The 18,936-nt window shown below is 35.3% G+C and overlaps 1 pseudogene; it reads left to right on the forward strand.

The window, feature by feature from the left end:
- The first annotated feature begins 18,835 nt into the window (after positions 1-18,835).
- The window catches only part of LOC117633993, a 5,404-nt pseudogene continuing 5,303 nt past the window's right edge, over positions 18,836-18,936 (forward strand).

Here is an 18,936-nt window from a genome sequence, read left to right on the forward strand (position 1 = left end):
TAGTTCATTGTGGTGGAGAAATGGGAACATAAACAACACAACCAAAATTTTTTAAATGAGAAATATTAGGTTGTTGGCCCAAACCAAGTTGTAATGGAGAATATTGATGATAAGCAGTTGGACAGATGCAAACCAAAGATGCAGCGTGCAATATAGCATGTCCCTAAACAGAAATGTGTAATTTTGACCTTAAAAGTAAAGGCCGAGCAACATTTGAAGGCGTTTGATAAAGGAATTTGCTAATCCATTTTGAGTATGTGTATGTGCAATCGGATGTTCAACACCAATGCCAATGGACATGTAGTAATCATCAAATGCTTGAGATGTAAACTCGCCAACATTATCAAGACGAATTGTCTTAATTGGATAGTCAGGAAATTGTGCCCTCAATTTGATTATTTGAGCAAGAAGCTTAGCAAATGCAATAGAACGAGTAGGAAGTAGGCAAACATGTGACCATCTTGATGATGCGTCTATTAAAACCATAAAATAATGAAATGGCCCACATGGTGGATGAATAGGTCCACATATATCGCCCTAGATTCGTTGTAAAAACGTTGGGGATTCACTAGCACCTTTCAAGGGAGATGGTTTAATAACCAATTTTCCTCGTGAGCAAGTCTGACATGGACAGTCACTAGATAAAAGAATCCTCAGGTTCTTTAATGGATGATCATGTGAATTTTCAATTATTCGACGCATCATTGTTGACCCCGGATGGCCAAGTCGGTCATGCCAAAGCATAAAAAGCTTTAGATCACTGAACTTCTGCTTCATTATGATATTTGATTCTATTGCACTTATAGTTGTATAATACAAGCCAGATGAGAAAGCTGGAAGTTTTTCTACTACAAGCTTTTGGCATGAAACTATAGAAGTAATAAGCAGATATTCTTTACTCCCCTCATTTGTAGTTTCAATATGAAACCCATTATTCCGTATATTCTTAAAACTAATCAGATTTCTTCTGGATCTGTCAGAATATAAAGCCTTTTTGATATAAATATGTGTTCCTCCAGGTAATATTATATTTGCTCTTCCAGAGCCTTCGATTAGCTTTGCACTACTTGAAAGTGTATTCACATTGGATTTTACTAATTTTAAGTTTGAAAAATATTTCTTATCCCGAAGGATTGTATATGTTGTTGCACTGTCCACCAAACATACATCTCCATCATGCATCTTAGAATTGCTCAAAGCATTGACATTTTCCATGCTTCTTCATTTAAAGAAAAATACATATATATAATAAGTTTATGAATAAATATAACAAAAGTAAAATATAATAAAAAAATAAAATAAAATAATGAGATCATAGATCATTTTATTGAATTGAAAGCATTACAAATGAAAACTTAAACTTAAATCATAAGTTCATATCGTTTTATTGAATTGAAATAAAGCAACCTAATATAGCAACATAAAATTAGTCAATATTGGAGTTTCCATCATTGGCATCATCATCACCATCCTTCATATTTTCATAACCAACATTGATATTTCCATCATTGTATGAATGGTCAAATGTGCCGCTTGGTTCTGCAAAGAAATATGACACATCCAAATGGGTGATATCCATTGGCTCGGTGAAATTATAAAAAATATTGCTGAAATCGATGAAGTTTGTTTCTTTCTCTCTTTTCCTTTCCCTTAATTGATGCTTAATAATGATTAACTAGGTGTTTTGCTGTACGATAGGTACGACACCAATGTCCTTTCATGCCACACCTATAGCAAGCCTCATCACTTTTCTTTTCAGAATTAATCTGCACACCTTTCCCCTTTCCTTGTTTTTCTTCATTGTTATTCCACTTCTGGTGGTATAGTGCACTTTTCTTACTTGAGGTATGATTGTGACCACCTCAATTTCGAAAATTATAATGACCACGACCACGACCATGATTGCTTGCATTCGTTTCAGGGAATGATGCACTTGCATTTGCTTTTGGAATGGTTTTGAGCCAGTTGGGTGGGAATGATGGTTTTTCATCAAAAGCTCATTGTTTTGTTCAGCAATAAGGAGACATGAAATTAGTTGGGAATATTTTGTAAACCCCTTTTCTCGGTATTGCTGCTGTAGGAGCATGTTTGATGCATGAAAAGTTGTGAATATTTTCTCCAACATATCTTCATCAATAACAGTGTCTCCACACAACCTCAGTTGAGAGATAGTTTAGAACATTGCTGAGTTATACTCATTCACTGTTTTGAAATCCTGCAAGCGTAGGTGCATTCAATCATAACGAGCCTTCGGAAGAATTATACTCTTCTGATGGTCATACATTTGTTCCAAATTTTTTAATAGGATGGCAGGATCCTTCACCCCAAGGTATTCAGATTTTAACCCTTCAGGAATGTGATGGCGGAGAAAAATCATAGCTTTCTAGTGATTTTGCAGGGATGCTTCATTTCCTTCCTTGATGGTATTTCCAAGATCCTTTGCATTCAAATGAATTTCAGCATCAAGGATCCATGTCAAATAGTTATTGCCAGAAATGTCCAGTGCAACAAATTCAAGCTTCGTGAGATTTGACATTGTTGAATACGTCTATAATAAAAAAAATCAAATATTTCAGAATTAATTAACTGTAAACATGAAAAATTAAAATAATAAAAAAGTGATCATATTACTAAGAAAAAAAATTAAATAAATAAACATATATGCATAGTTAGTCACTCAAAGCTACAGGTTTGAGTTCTATACATTTAGGGCTTCAGGCTCTAAAATAATTATATAACTTAGAACTTCGAGTTCTAGAATTATTGGATTTCTTTGATTTAAAACTTCAGGTTTAAATCATTAGAATGTGAATTTCGGGTTCTAATGTATAAATAAAATCCATCCTTATAAAAATGCAACCGTTAATTTATATATTATAGTATATAAAAACATATCATGTTATAGTGTATATTAAATATATAATAAAAAAAATTAAAGAACATGCACAATTGGTTAGAAAAGAAAAACTGAGAACATGGTAGAACCAAACTTTGAGTCATAGCATCCTTCTGTGTTATAGTTAATCAACATGTGTGAGATCATGTCTCAAAGAAACTTGTTTAGTTAAAGAAAAAAAAAATTATAGCATCAATCTAAATAAAATAAGAAATTAGATACGAAAAATTATACCAAGTCCAAGCCAAGATCCTCAACTGGTAATAGAGTCGTGCTGATAACGTCTTGTAAAAGTAAATGGAGAAAGTATATGAAAGGTAAGAGTAGTTCTCAATAGCTCAATGCTCAAGTGTCTTTTCATGCATCAAACATGCTCATGCATCAGCAATACTGAGAAAAGGGGTTTACAAAATATTCCCAACTGATTTCATGTCTCCTTGTTGCTAAACAAAACAATGAGCTTTTGATGAAAAACCATCATTCTCACCTAACTGGCTCAAAACCATTTCCAGAAGCAAATGCAAATGCATCATTCCCTAAAAGGAATGCAAGCTATCATGGTCACGTCTTGTAAAAGTAAATGGAGAAAGTATATGAAAGGTAAGAGTAGTTCTCAATAGCTCAATGCTCAAGTGTCTTTTCTTGCATCAAACATGCTCATGCATCAGAAATACTGAGAAAAGGGGTTTAAAAAATATTCCCAACTGATTTCATGTCTCCTTGTTGCTGAACAAAACAATGAGCTTTTGATGAAAAACCATCATTCTCACCTAACTGGCTCAAAACCATTTCCAGAAGCAAATGCAAATGCATCATTCCCTAAAAGGAATGCAAGCTATCATGGTCGTGGTCGTGGTCGTGGCCGTGGTTGTGTTCATTACAATTTTCGAAACCGATGTGGTCACACTCATATCTCAAGTAAGAAAAGTGCACCATACCACCAAAAGTGGAATAACAGTGAAGAAAAACAAGGAAAAGGGAAACTTGTGTAGATTAATTTTGAAAAAAAAGTGTTGAGGCTTGCTATAAGTGTGGCATGAAAGGTAAGAGTAGTTCTGAATAGCTCAATGCTCAAGTGTCTTATTCATCTTTAGTAACTACTATTTATAGGCATAGGAAATACATCACCATTTACCACCCTTAAGTAGTGGGTTACAAAACATAATAACTCATGATAAATGTGGTATTTTGTGCATAGGTTACAACCCTATAATGATGGGTATAATAATGGATATAATGGAGGAATTACGATGGACTTATGATGGGCATCCATAACCTTTGAGGTTACAAAATTGAAAAAAAAAAAGAAAAAAAAAAAGAGAAGATATAAAGAATCAGAAGACATAAAATTTTGTAACCTTTGTTCAACTAATGGTGTGGTATATCATTAGAGTTATATCCTATTATTAGGGTCAATATGTATTTAAAATGTAAAATCAAAAGGAATATGAAAATTAAATAACAACTAATGTACCAACACTACTATAAAAAGGGAAAAAGACAACCAGAAAACAACGACGGTAGAACAAAATACTGTCGTTGTGTTTAGAAAAACGATGGTAACATAAAACTGTCGTGGATAAGTAACTTGGACACCTAAAAAATTGAGATCCACTTGGATATTTCTAAAACATGATGCAGCCAACTTAAAAAGTGTCGTCTTATTAAGCAGGTTTTCTGCAGACTTAAACTCTTACTCCAAAAACAACGACAGCAGGTATGAAGCCACCGACGACGTAGAAAGTAAAGACAAAGATTTACCAAAACAACTGCCATGTTAACTCCTAGATAAACACGACAAACTGTTCTTAATCAGTGTCGTATAATTTAAATGGAATCCACGTTGGTATATTACTAATCGGCACTGTATTAAAGCCATGTACCACGACGGTAAAGATAAATTTATCGACGTAATACGCCCCAATATACTACAGCGGTATCTATAACACTACTATCGTATGGAGTAGTAGGGAACCAAGAGACTAGAAGAGTAGATAACGACGTCTAAATTATTTTACCACGTTGGTTTGTTCAATGAGCATCGTATAATATTATTTTACCACGTCGTTAAGTGAAAAGTACCTTCGTATTTATTTAGTTTATATGATTGCCCTTATCTGTAAACTGTCGTCTTACCAGTGGGAGCTATGTTCCTCATCATAATCGAGCCACCAATATGAGAAAGACAATATTTTAGACGTTGATGACGTATGTGCCTTTGTGTCTTTGAGATACACAAAGGCACATATGCATCAAAATCCAAACTATTTGCCTCTAAACCAAACTCGGACCTTTAGATAGGTGAGAGAGAGCTAAGGCCTAAACTAATGACGACAAGCATTAAGAAAGACAATTTTTTGAAAGTTAACGATGTGTGTTTTTTGGTGTATACACTAAAATGCATACATCGTTAACATCCAAGTTATTGCGTCCAAAGAGGTGAGAAAGAGCCAAGGCCTAAAGTGAGGATGGTAGGCAAGGGTATGAACTGAAAATTTGGCCGCCAAGGTCCAAAAGAATGCGACTTTATTTCAAGTTGGAACGCTAAGTGAACTAAAAGTGAAAGAATGCATGAAAAGCCCCAATTTAAACCAATAATCTTTACTAACCATGGCGGTCCCTTTATAAATTGTGTCGTCTAATATTAAAAATTCTACGGCGCTTATTTTTTATTAAGCACCGTATTAACCTAATATACCAAGGCAGTAAAAGTAAACTTTTGTCCTGTAAAATCGTAATCAACCAAGTTGGTTTCTAGTATCCTAGCGTTGTTTTAAAGACATACTAGGGCATTTATTTAGAATATAGCGTTGGGTTGTGTGTACTAGCCACATCAATTTCTTTAGTCATAGGGTCATTAAAATTATATTCCCACGTTACGTGAAGTAGACCGTCGTCTATTTTTTTTATTTTTTTATTTTTACGACTGTCCTTTCTAAATACCGTCGTCTTAAATTTGTATTTTTTATAGATTTAATTTCTGAATTTTAGTAGCCTACGACGGTAGATCAATAAAATGACAAGTATGGAGTAAACCGAAGACGATTTTCTATGCAAACCCAAGAGATATGAAATCTTACCAATGGGAGCTATGTTCCTCATCACAATTGAACCACCAACATGAGAACGACAATATTTTGGAAGTAGATGATACTTGTGTCATCAATATGTTGAATTTTCAAAGAGGTGAGAGAGACACAAACACATCAACTTACAAATTATTGTCTCCCAACCAAATCTGGACATTCAAAGAGGTAGAGAGAGCCAAGGGCATATGCTAGTTGAGTTAGAGTTGGAACCCTAATAGAAAAGTAAAACTAAAGAAAAGCCCCAATTTATTTTTACATCCATTGATTTATTGGTAAAGAGCGCATGTTATTCACACTAACCACGGTGGTTTTTTTTCATAAATAATGCCATATTAACACATATACCACGTCAAATGCTCCTTGGTGGTGTAAAATTGTAAATAGCCACAGCGGATTATTATAAACAAGCGACGTATTAACTAAAAATACCACGTCAACCAAAGTAAAATTTTATAGTGTAAAATTGAAAATAACCACGTCGGTTTATTTTATACAAGTGACGTACTAACTAATAATATCATGTCAGCGAAAGTAAACTTTTTTCGTGTAAAAATGTAAATAACCACGTCGGTTTCGGAATTCTAAAAGTCGTTTGACTTTGTCATTAACCACTCGGTTTCTACTACTTTTGCATCGTTTTAACGACATAATAGGCCGGTTTTTATAAAAACTGTTGTGTTATGAAACTTTGCGATTGTATATAAACATTTTCGTCACCTAACCTCAATTTTTACATTCTCTCTAACCGATAAAATATTTTAGTTTCCTCTCAGTTCCCAAAAGCGGCGTGTTTGAATCTCGTCATCTTCCTCTTCTTCGTCTCCAAATCTCCAAAGTTTACGTCGGAAGCACACTTTCTTTGCACGCCAAAGGTTTTCTCTTGCTCTTTTTTTTTTTTTTGGTCAAGGTTTTTCTAAATTTGATACCATGAAAGAAAGAGTCTTGAACCAAGACTCCGTTTTTAAAATGACGAAATCTTTCATTGGTTTGAATAATTTCACTAGTCTCTCATTCTCACGTCGTGTTAAGACGACGGTTTTGTCTTGTTTACGTCGTTTTAATTGACTCACCGACAGTAATTAACACTGTGCTATTGCAAATAGCATGACAGTAGTTAATCACCATCATGGTGTGATAATTAATACGACGTAACCAAGATAAAAATGTCATCTTATTATGAGTAAATACATAAACGATAGTGGGAGAGAGACATATCTAAGTGGTTTTTTTCCATCTATATTCACTCTTAGTAAGGCGAATGTTTTTTTCTTGTTTACGTAGTTTTATTAAGAATGCCACGAAGGTGGTTTACAACGGTCTTGCTAAAAGAAATACCACAACGTCTTCAATCTAATATTAAGTCATTCTTTTTATTTAACCATCGTTTTTTTTTCACTTGCAGGTTTTATTCCTCTCTAAAAATGGTTTCTAAATCTCAAAGTAAGGAGGCTCAATTATCAAAAGGTTAAAGCAAGGACCTTGCAGTTTCAAAGGCTCAAATGAATGAAGATAAAGCAGTTCAAAGCAAACCTTTGAAGAAGATGAGATTTACTTCAACTTTCGAGAAAGACCCTAGCTCAACGACATTTGATGAGGAGCCAAAATTGACTCACGGTATCAACACAATGAGCCGTGTTATGAAGAGAAAAATCTAGAATATTAAACCCATAGTTGAGTACAATAAAAGGGGCATGGCAAGGCTGCTGTTGAGATGCAATCTTTCATTAGTGTTTTGGCACACACCAAAGTCCCTTTTGTGGACAAGAAATGGACTCAATTTCCCAAAGATTTAAAGGAGTAGATTTGGGAAGCTATTGAAATGACTTATGTTGTTGGGTAAGGAGGCAAGAAGATGATGCTACCTTTTGCTGCCAAAAATGGAAGGATTTCAAGTCTACTTTAACGAGGCAGTTTATCCTTCCATTCATCAATGACAAGGACTAGTTAAAAGAACCCCCTCAGCTATATAACTTCATAGAAATTGCAATGGAATACCTTTGTAGCTTCAAGGTTATCCCCATAATTTGAGGCTGTGCATTTTGAGCAGTCACAGAGAAGGAAAAAATGCAAGTGCAACCATAGGTTGTCTCGAAAAGGATATGTTGATTTGGAGGACCAATTAGAAGAAACCATGCCGCGTGACGAAATTGATCGTTCTCTATTATAGAGGAAGGCTAGAGAAGATAAATAGGAAAACATCCCCGATCCAAATGTTGTAGAGAAAGCAAAATTAATCGTAAGTCTCACAATCTGTTCTAAATTTGAAAAATAAAGAATTTTAGTTTCATTCATACGTCGTTTGTTTTTCTAAATGTCATTAGAAACGACACACAACGACCTTTTGTATTTACTGTCGTTTCAAATAATATAGGACGTCGATTTTTTCAGGAAATCAATGTAAGGATTGAATTACCATGATGGTTTATTTTTCTGAGTTAGTTATTTTATTATAAAAGTTTTACAACTATCTTCATTGGCGCGCGCGTGTGAACACGCACGCACACACACACACACACACACACACACACACACACACACACACACACTCTCTCTCTCTCTCTCTCTCTCTCTCTCTCTCTCTCTCTCTCTACAATTAGTTTTTACTCTATTTCTAGTAAAGAATGCTTATTTTTGTTAAGTTTTTTATTTTTATTTTTTTATCTCTGCATTTGAATTATACGACTATTTTTTCATTTACCGACATTATAATTCATACACAACGACAGTAATTGTTTACCGCTGTTTGAAAAGACATACTACATCAATTTTTTTTCTAGAATCCATCGTCTTCATTGAAATACCACGACAGTTTAGGTATTTATTTTAGGGTCGTTTTTTTTTTTTTTTTTTTTAACATCCCACATTGACTAATGGAGAGGGGGTGATGTGCCTTATATGTACATGCCAACTTCCATCTAGCACGAGGCCTTTTGGGATCTCACTGGCTTCGGAGTCACAGGAACTTCGAAGTTAACTGCGTTGGGGCTAGAGCTATTCCAGGATAGTTGACCCACTAGGAAGTTGCTTGTGAGTTCCCAGAAATAAAACTGTGAGGGCAGAGAGGGGGGTCCAAAACGGACAATATCGTGCTATAGTGGAGCCGATCCCGAGTTGTGACATTTTTTCTGTTTTACAATTTTCATTTACTCACAAACACAACTTTTGAAGATGGTCTTTTCTCCTACCGACATTATAATTTGTGCACAACGACGGTATTTGTTTACCCCCGTTTAAATAATCATACTACATCAGTTTTTTAACCCATCGTCTTTAGAAAATACCACGAAGGTTTAGACTTTTGATTTAGGGTTGTTTTTATTTTATCTTCATTTGCTCTCTCTCTCTCTCTCTCACACACACACACTCCCCCTCTCTCTGCAATTGTTTTTAACTTTATTTATGGTAAAGAATGCTGATTTTCTGTGAACTTTTTTTAATTGTGCATTTGAATTATACGACGGTTTTGTCTCATGCGACGTTATAATTTTTGCACAATGACGGTTTTAATTCACCGCCATTTGAAATTATATACGACGTTGGGTTTGTCAGGAAATCGTCTTGAAATACCACAACGGTTTATATTTTTGAGTTAGTCTCTCTCTCTCTCTCTCTCTCTCTTTCTCTCTCTCTCTCTCTCTCTCTCTCTCTCTCTCTCTCTCTCTCTCTCTCTCTCTCTCTCTCTCTCTCTCTCTCTCTTTTAGGATGAATTAAAAAAAAAGTCCCTAAAGGCACTTTAACTGTCTCTGGGAGCAATGATGTTTTGTCTTTGGCTTTGGGAACCCCCAAGCATGGTGGGAGAGTCAAAAGTATTGGAGCTTAATTCTTCAATTTGCCGAGACAACGCAAAATAAAGTTTTTCGAGAAATTGATCGAAAGTTTTATGGAGGCAGTCAGAGAAGAGAGCTTGAGGATGGAGGCTAGGACAAAAGAAAGTGGTTTGGAGGTAGTTAGAGCAGAGAGGGAATATATGTTGAAACAATTCAATCAACTAATTCTCAATTTTGATCCCAGAATGCTCAAAACACCAATTACCCCAATTCCATTACTGCTTTAAGAGCAAAGCCCCAAAAATTTAATGTCTGACAAAGCAAGCTGCTCCGGTGCCACGAATGTGAGACCCCTTGTTTTGGAGGAAGAAAATCCCAAGCTTGATGCTGATGTTGCTGAACAACAGCAAGATGAAACGATAAATTCTCTGGCATTTGCGTTTTTTTGCTTTTTAAATTTTAATGAGACGTCACTATTTTTCATCTATGACGTTAGAAATTTCAAACAACGACGGTACATAATTACAGCCGTTTGAAATCTCATAGTACGTCTGTTTTGTCAAAGAACCATCGTTGTGAGTGAAATACCATGATGGTTTTGTTTTACAATTTCAAACAACGACTGTACATATTTACAGCTGTTTGAAATCTCATAGTACATCTGTCTTGTCAAAGGACTGTCGTTGTGAATGAAATACCACGATGGTTTTGTTTTACTTGTTTTAAAACTATTTATTTTGCATTTTATTTAGACGACCTTTTTTGATAAGCAACATTAGAACTTGTACATAATGATGGTTACCATCGTCTCCGTTCTTTACTACGTCAGTTGTTTCAAAGAACCATAATTTGTATTCAAATAGCATGGCGGTTTGTATGGTTTTGTTACCGCGGTTTATATAATACGGTTGAATTGGGAAAGGATCAAGAAGGAAAGTCTCTTGCTGGTTTTCATGGGAGACCCATGATTGTTGAACGGGTGTTGGGAACCTAACTGAAGGATCATGTGCTTTACACAGTGAGATTTGAAGTGGAGAACGGTACACAGATATATTTTACCGTGATAAGTGCTAAAGGGTTGGTGATAGGAACTTGTTTGTGTGTACCCAAGAATGAGCCCTTGTACATGAGTCATTCTATGGCTCATACCGTGTGAGTGAGGTTAGTGAAGGAAAATTGGAGTAGATAGAGTTTGTTCAGAGGACAATAGATGTAGTAGGAGTGACCTTAGAAAAGTCTAGAACGACACAATACCGACAAAAGGGTTATTGGACAATTGGTCCAAGGATATTGAGTTTGCAGTTGGTGAATGGGTATTCTTGGAATTATCTCATTGGAAGGTGTGATGAGGTTCGGGAATGTGGGAAGTTAAGTCCCCGTTATATCGGACCTTGTGAGATTATTGAACGAATCGAATCAATTATGTACCGACTTTCCTTGCCTTCAAAACTATTCGGGATCCATGATGTGTTTCATGTATCCATGTCACGTAAGTGCATACTCGACCCTTTTCTATTTTTTGGAACCTCAACCGGTGAAGTTCAGAGAAGATTTAACTTAGTGGAGCCTATGAAATTCTAGATGAAAAAGAGTGAGTGTTGCGCTCCAAAACCATTCATATAGTGAAAGTGTTGTGGAAGAGTCAGACCGTGGAATGGCAAGTATGAAATTTCGAGGATGAAATTTTTGTAAGGGGGTTAGGTTCTAACATCCCGACCCAATTTATTGTTTTATCCAATTTATTTCTATTTGTGAATTTATAATTTTGCCCTTAGGGGTAGAGTCACTTTAATCACTTTTTGATCTAGACGGATTTTGGGGAAATGAGTGGTACCATTGTGTCACTATGCCAAATTTTACTTTACACAACACCACATAGGCATTGACAAATTTAAAAATCGATGTTGTTAGTATCTTAGGCATCGATTTTATAATTAATAAGACTAAAAAGGTATAAAGGCATGAACACAAATTTTTGACGTTTCTTACCGATGCCGTTGATTATACTTTAGCATCTATGATATATTATACAGATGCATAAAATGATTTTCAAGAAATTTGTTTTGAGTGGAACATTTTAGCACCGATGCCAAAACCATGGTTGAGCACCACAGTAATTCGTTTGGCAAAAATTTTTGGGAAATTGACACAGATAATCACAAAAGATAAACCATAATCAAATATACTCACACTATAAATTTCAATCAGAAATACTCACTTCGTAACATGAAAGTACCTAATTGCCCTCCATATAAATATATCTGTATTGACTCTTTATCCCCCAAAAATTCATTTTCTGAAACTCAATTTCTCCCAACTCTTCTCCTCTCTCGCACTCTCCCAAATCTTGCTCAGCCATGACTTCATAGAAAACAGAGAGAGTAACAGCCATGGCGACGACGTCGGTGGATTCTCCAAAGTCTGACCCGGACACTGACACTGAGCTCGACCAATCTAAACCTTAACCCTAATCCTAATTCTTCAAACCCGTTAGTCCCCGCCTGCTCCAATGGCCCTGCTGTCTGCCTTCTCAAGGTTGCCGGAGACTCCACTGGCAGGGCATTCATGGGCTCCATTTGTAGCTATTCTCTCTCTCTCTATCTCTCTCTCTCTCTCTCTCTCTCTCTCTCTCTCTCTCTCTCTCTCTCTCTCTCTCTATATATATATATATATATATATATATGTATACATGCTTATGGAGTGCTATGATTTAATTGCTTAATTGTGGTGTTTCTATATGGGAATTTGAGTGGTGCTGATATAGAATTTTGAGTGTTTGACAAAATATGATTTTCGTTTATAGTGTTTTGGGCTTTGCGAAAGGGAGTGAATTTTCTCTTTCTGACTAACGAGGTATTGGAGTTTTTGGTGGGTTTTGTTTAGTGCTGCTAATGGTTGAGGCATGCTAGTGTCTTGAGATGTGAAAATGTGGTTTTCTCTAATGGTTGAGGTATGCTAGTCTTTTGTATTTTTCAGTTTGTATCATGTGGGTTTCTGTTAAATATTGATATAGTGATTCTTAATATGCTTTCGGATATGTTTTGTACTGAAATTCTTTATATGAAGTGTATGAATTTTGAATTCAAAATTGTTGCATTTGCCTTATCAAAACCTGATATGGATGCAAATAGGTGTTATTGTGGTTGATTTTGTTATATATGTTTGTGAGTATTGTTTGTTGTGGGTTCCAAATTTTAAAAGTGCTATATTTTGTTATATATGTGTTTGTTTGGTTTTTGGAAATTTTGAGTTGGCTGCCTTTAGTTTGATTGTGTTGGTTTTCTTTTGGTATGCAAGCATACTTGAAAATCTGTAGCTTTTTTAGAAGCCTCCAACTCAGTCTCTGCAGCATAAACCCATAAATAAGCATATATCTTGTAGCTGACTGCAAAGTCAGAGCCTTTTCTTATTTTTGTGGCATCAGATCAGCCTGTGAATGTTGTAGCACTAGAATATCAGATAGTTTAATTCAATCGGAAGATTCTATCAGATAGTGTTTTGGGCCTCGTGGAAGGGAGTGAATTTTCTCTTTCTGACTAACGAGCTGTTGGAGTTTTTGGTGGGGTTTGTTTAGTGTTGCTAATGGTTGAGGTATGCTAGTGTATTGAGATGTGAAATTGTGGTTTTCTCTAATGGTTGAGGTATGCTAGTCTTTTGTATTTTTCAGTTCGTATCATGATTCATGTGGATTTCTGTTCAGTATTGATATAGTGATTCTTAATATGCTTTCGGATATGTTTTTTGCTGAAATTCTTTATATGAAATGTATGAATTTTGAATTCGAATTTGTTGCATTTGCCTTATTAAAACCTGATATGGATGCAAATAGGTCTTGTTGTGATTGTTTTTGTTATTTATCAGAACATGGGAAAGCTGAAAATAGGTATCTTCATGAGATTCTTGACCAAAATTTGAAGTATTGCAAGAGCATTAAGTAGACCTCCCCTGATATGGCTTGTTATAAACTGTAACATATGGATCTGATTTCCTTGTTCTAAAGGTGCCCCTGTAGATTATTTGTTTCAATCATGATTTTCTTATGGCTATATAGAAACATAGGATTGGTTTGTTTTTATTTTATCAGGAATTGTTTGTTGCATCCATTTGTTTTTTAGAAAATGGAGAATATTGTACTGCTTCAGAAACTTTTGTTGTTCTGTTCACTATTGCCTTGTTTAGGAAGCTTATAAATTACATGTGGAGTTTCTTGAGTCAGACAATTCCACATTGCCCCATTTTTTTGCCAAACCACTATCTGAAGATTTTTTAATGGTTCTTTTTGTTCCTAATCATGTTCCGGTAATATCACTTTGTACAGTGATAGATACTTCTCTTCAATCTTATCGGATTGGAATGCAGCTGTTATTTTCGTTTCATTTTTCTGTGTATCTGTTATGGATGTTGTAGCTGTATCTGGTTTTGTGTTGCTGTTATGGATGTTGTTTGGTTACATTGATTAAGTTCACCCTTTGAGGTGTTTTGATGTCTAGTTATGTCCCTCTTATTTTGTTTGACAGTTTCTTTGTGCTTTATGTGTTCCACTTTTTGTGATTTTCTCTTGTTGGTGTTCTAGGTTAGGAAGCTCTTTGCCAATTAGTCTGAGTTTCTTAGGTCTTTTAGTTTTTGATTGCGGTCCTCTTGTCTAAGTTTCTATTTTGTTTTTTTTGTTTTTTGTATTTGTTTCTCCGTTTTGCTAGTTTCTTGTTTTGCTATCTCTTTTGCAGGGCTGACTTGCAGGATTCATTTTTTTTCATGACAGTTTGACCTAGATTTTTGGCTTCTGGAATATTGTTGTCATTGAGAACCATCATCAATTTGGAGTGGGACAACATTCCATTCAGTTACAGGAAGTGTATTGTAATTATAAGGAAAAATACATGTAATTGAGGAACTATATATTTTAGCCATCATTTAATGAAATTGAGTTCAATTTACTTGAATCTGTTCTTTTTATGTATTCGCAAGTGTGTGTGCATTGGAAAAATACTTTTACTTATATTATACATTGAAAAGAGAACATTAAGATGGACTATTGGAGTTTTTGTATTGTCACTGTATAGCCTCCTATTGCTTTAGTTATGACTTTTGCTTTAGTATTGCAACTGTATTGCCACAATTGTCTTTGTGTTGCCATTGTATTGTGGCAACTAAGGCAAGTGGATATCTATCGTCGTGAAGGTTGCAATGAATTGCAAATAAGCCAAGCTTATCACTATCTTCGTGAAGGTGAGGAATTGAGCTTCTATGAAATTCTCTTGCGAGCCTGACATCGGAGAGAGGTTATGATTGGTGCTGTCATCATGATTGGTTACCGTTTACACCCCTATACTGTCAAAATTAAGAGTGGGAATGTTGAGTTCTTGTATTGTCATCGTATTGCTGCCCTATTGCTCTTGCATTGCCATGGTATTGACATTGTAGTGTCGTGGTATTGCCTAGTTTTTGCTACATATTTTTTGCATTAATTGGTTTGAGAGTTTTTTTTTGCACTAATTGGTTTGTCTTTTTTTGCACAATATGTAGGCAATACAAGCCATATATGGGGGCAATACCGACACAATATAAGCTATATACAGGGGCAATGCAACCACATATACGAGGCCTTGATGGAATCACATCCTTAGGGGTGGCAATTTCGGATACGACCCGATAAAAAAAAAGGTCAATTTCGGGTCAACCCGTTCTGACCCGTTTAATAAACGGGTGGGTTTCGGGTCAACTCGCTAACCCGCTATAATACCTATCTAACCCGTTTATTAAACGGGTCATGTCACGGGTCGTGTCAACCCGTGTACAACCCGCTAACCCACTAAAAAATAAAGACAAATGGAGACTTCAACACACACACAAGGGGTTTCGAACTCCTACTATCTTCATTTCTCTCAAACACCTTATCCACCATGCTACAAACAATTTTGTGATTTTATAGTATACCTTTTGATATTTATAATATTTCTTTTTCTTTTGTGTTTTCCTTTCTTTTCGGTCTCTCTTCTCCTCTTCTTTTTTTTTCTTTTTTTTTTCCTTCTTTCTTCTTTCTCCCTTTTTTTTTCTTCTCTCTTTTCCTTTCCTCTTCTCTCCTTTTTTTTTTTTTTCTTCTTTCTTTTCTTTCTCTTTAGTTTTCTCTCATCTCCCTTTTTTCTTTCTTTCTTTCCTTCAATCTTCTCTCCTCTCTCTCTCTCTCTCTCTCTCTCTCTCTCTCTCTCTCTCTCTATTTTTCTTTCTTTCTTTTCCTTCTCTCTTCTCTCATCTCTCTATCTTCTTTTTTTCTTTCTTTTCCTTATATTTTCTCTACTCTCTCTGTTTTTTTTAATTTAAATTTTTTCGGTTGTGAGTTTTGTAACATGCATGTTATTATTTATGAACCCGTTACACGACTCGAAACCCGCACGATAAAAGACGACCCGAACCCGACACGACACGTTTATTAAATGGGTTGGGTTCGGGTTGAGCATTCTTGGCACGTTTATTATTCCGACACGACACGACCCATTGCCAGCCCTTACACTCCTATACATTCAAAATTAAAGAGTTTATATTAATTTTTCCTCAAAAAATGACAAGCTCTAAATTGGCAATAAACATACAATACAATGGCAATAAAAGGCAATAAATGGTTATACACTGACAATGAACAGACTTGAAAAACAGATATATGAGGGCAATACAGTAGCAATACACAAACAATAAAGGGCTATACATATGCAATACATATGTCATGTCATTTGCCAATTAAATCAATAATTTGGTTACATTTGTATATATTTTTTCTTCTTTGTAAGAGGAAACGATGAAACTATGGAAACTAGAGATTGACAAATTTCCCTTTAACTTGACTTTCACAAATTGATGAACTAACAATATTATCTCATTAAATCTTAAGATATACAGAAGAAAGTGGCAAAAAACAAAAAATTTGCATGTCCTCTTGGTTTAACACATTTTATATCTATCAGCAAAATTCCAGGACATCTCCTCTTACACCCTAATTTAAGCTGAAAGCAATTTCCTCCCCAAAAGAACACTGCAACTTGAAACGACATTCTTCCATCTGTATAAAAGGATAAAAAATGCATATTAGAATCAAATAATGCAATCACAAGGGAAACAAAAACATAACATTCAATCACAACTGAAACCAATTTTAAAACAGAAATCAATACCGTCGTTGGAACCGAGTCAGCTTCATTCGCAATCAACTCCATCTGCAGAACCTGGTTGAACTTCACACCTATCTCCCTACAGCATTAAATTGCTAAGCATAATCCAAGGCAAATAAAAACAACCAACAACTATGTTTGGCATAACCGAAAGGAAAAAAAAATTCTAACATCTTAGGCATTGATCACTGACATTCAGGAAGTAGCCAGCCATCAACAAGGAAGATGAGTATCCAGTTCAAGATAATAAAAATTTAGAACTCTAAACAAATATTATGCACAAGAAAGACTAGATAGACCCATTTGCTGTATTCTGAGATGAGAAAGAAAAGCTACACAGCTCATTCTCATCAGATTGCATCCTAGTAAGTAATAAGCAACCAACAACCTGGATAAGTCAAAGCATACAAAGAAGGCTCATTTGAATTTAATTATTATCTGATTTCATGTAGAAGACAGTTTCTACACACCCCACATACTGAATTTTTGAAATTATGTGAAAATACAAAGAAGCCAAATTGATGAAGGCTCTCAACGACAACAATCTTCCATAAGGCAAAAATTTAGGTCCAACTGTCATTTAAAAAAAAATGTCAAATATCTCAAAAGAAATAAATATTACAAAAAATGGACAAGGTATTGGAGCAAAGAACCATCCAATATGAAAATATGGCAGGGAAAGATTATCCCAAAAATTTGAAGAGATAGAAGTCCATGGAGATGCCCGAAAGCGAACCATCCACCACAGATAATCTATCTCCTCACCTTTTACATTCTCAAATATCCTTCTACTCTTCCTAGAACCCTACCCTTCTTTCTTCCACCAAAAAAATATGGCTCTTGCAACTATAGCCACACACTCAGCCTAAATGACCCAACACATAGCCTATCTGACAGCCTTAACCACAGTATGGGGTTTTAGCAAGCCAAAAAAAAAAACAATTCTCACAAATTCCAGATTTTCAATTATATTAAAATACAAAAATAAACACAAGACTAATGTTCAAGGCTGATAGAATCTTCCGATTGAATTAAACTATCTGATATTCTAGTGCTACAACATTCACAGGCTGATCTGATGCCACAAAAATAAGAAAAGGCTCTGACTTTGCAGTCAGCTACAAGATATATGCTTATTTATGGGTTTATGCTGCAGAGACTGAGTTGGAGGCTTCTAAAAAGGCTACAGATTTTCAAGTATGCTTGCATACCAAAAGAAAACCAACACAATCAAACTAAAGGCAGCCAACTCAAAATTTCCAAAAACCAAACAAACACATATATAACAAAATATAGCACTTTTAAAATTTGGAACCCACAACAAACAATACTCACAAACATATATAACAAAATCAACCACAATAACACCTATTTGCATCCATATCAGGTTTTGATAAGGCAAATGCAACAATTTTGAATTCAAAATTCATACACTTCATATAAAGAATTTCAGTACAAAACATATCCGAAAGCATATTAAGAATCACTATATCAATATTTAACAGAAACCCACATGATACAAACTGAAAAATACAAAAGACTAGCATACCTCAACCATTAGAGAAAACCACATTTTCACATCTCAAGACACTAGCATGCCTCAACCATTAGCAGCACTAAACAAAACCCACCAAAAACTCCAATACCTCGTTAGTCAGAAAGAGAAAATTCACTCCCTTTCGCAAAGCCCAAAACACTATAAACGAAAATCATATTTTGTCAAACACTCAAAATTCTATATCAGCACCACTCAAATTCCCATATAGAAACACCACAATTAAGCAATTAAATCATAGCACTCCATAAGCATGTATACATATATATATATATATATATATATATAGAGAGAGAGAGAGAGAGAGAGAGAGAGAGAGAGAGAGAGAGAGAGAGAGAGAGAGATAGAGAGAGAGAGAATAGCTACAAATGGAGCCCATGAATGCCCTGCCAGTGGAGTCTCCGGCAACCTTGAGAAGGCAGACAGCAGGGCCATTGGAGCAGGCGGGGACTAACGGGTTTGAAGAATT

Source organism: Prunus dulcis, chromosome 7 (genome assembly GCF_902201215.1).
Source record: "Prunus dulcis chromosome 7, ALMONDv2, whole genome shotgun sequence".
NCBI lineage: Eukaryota > Viridiplantae > Streptophyta > Magnoliopsida > Rosales > Rosaceae > Prunus > Prunus dulcis.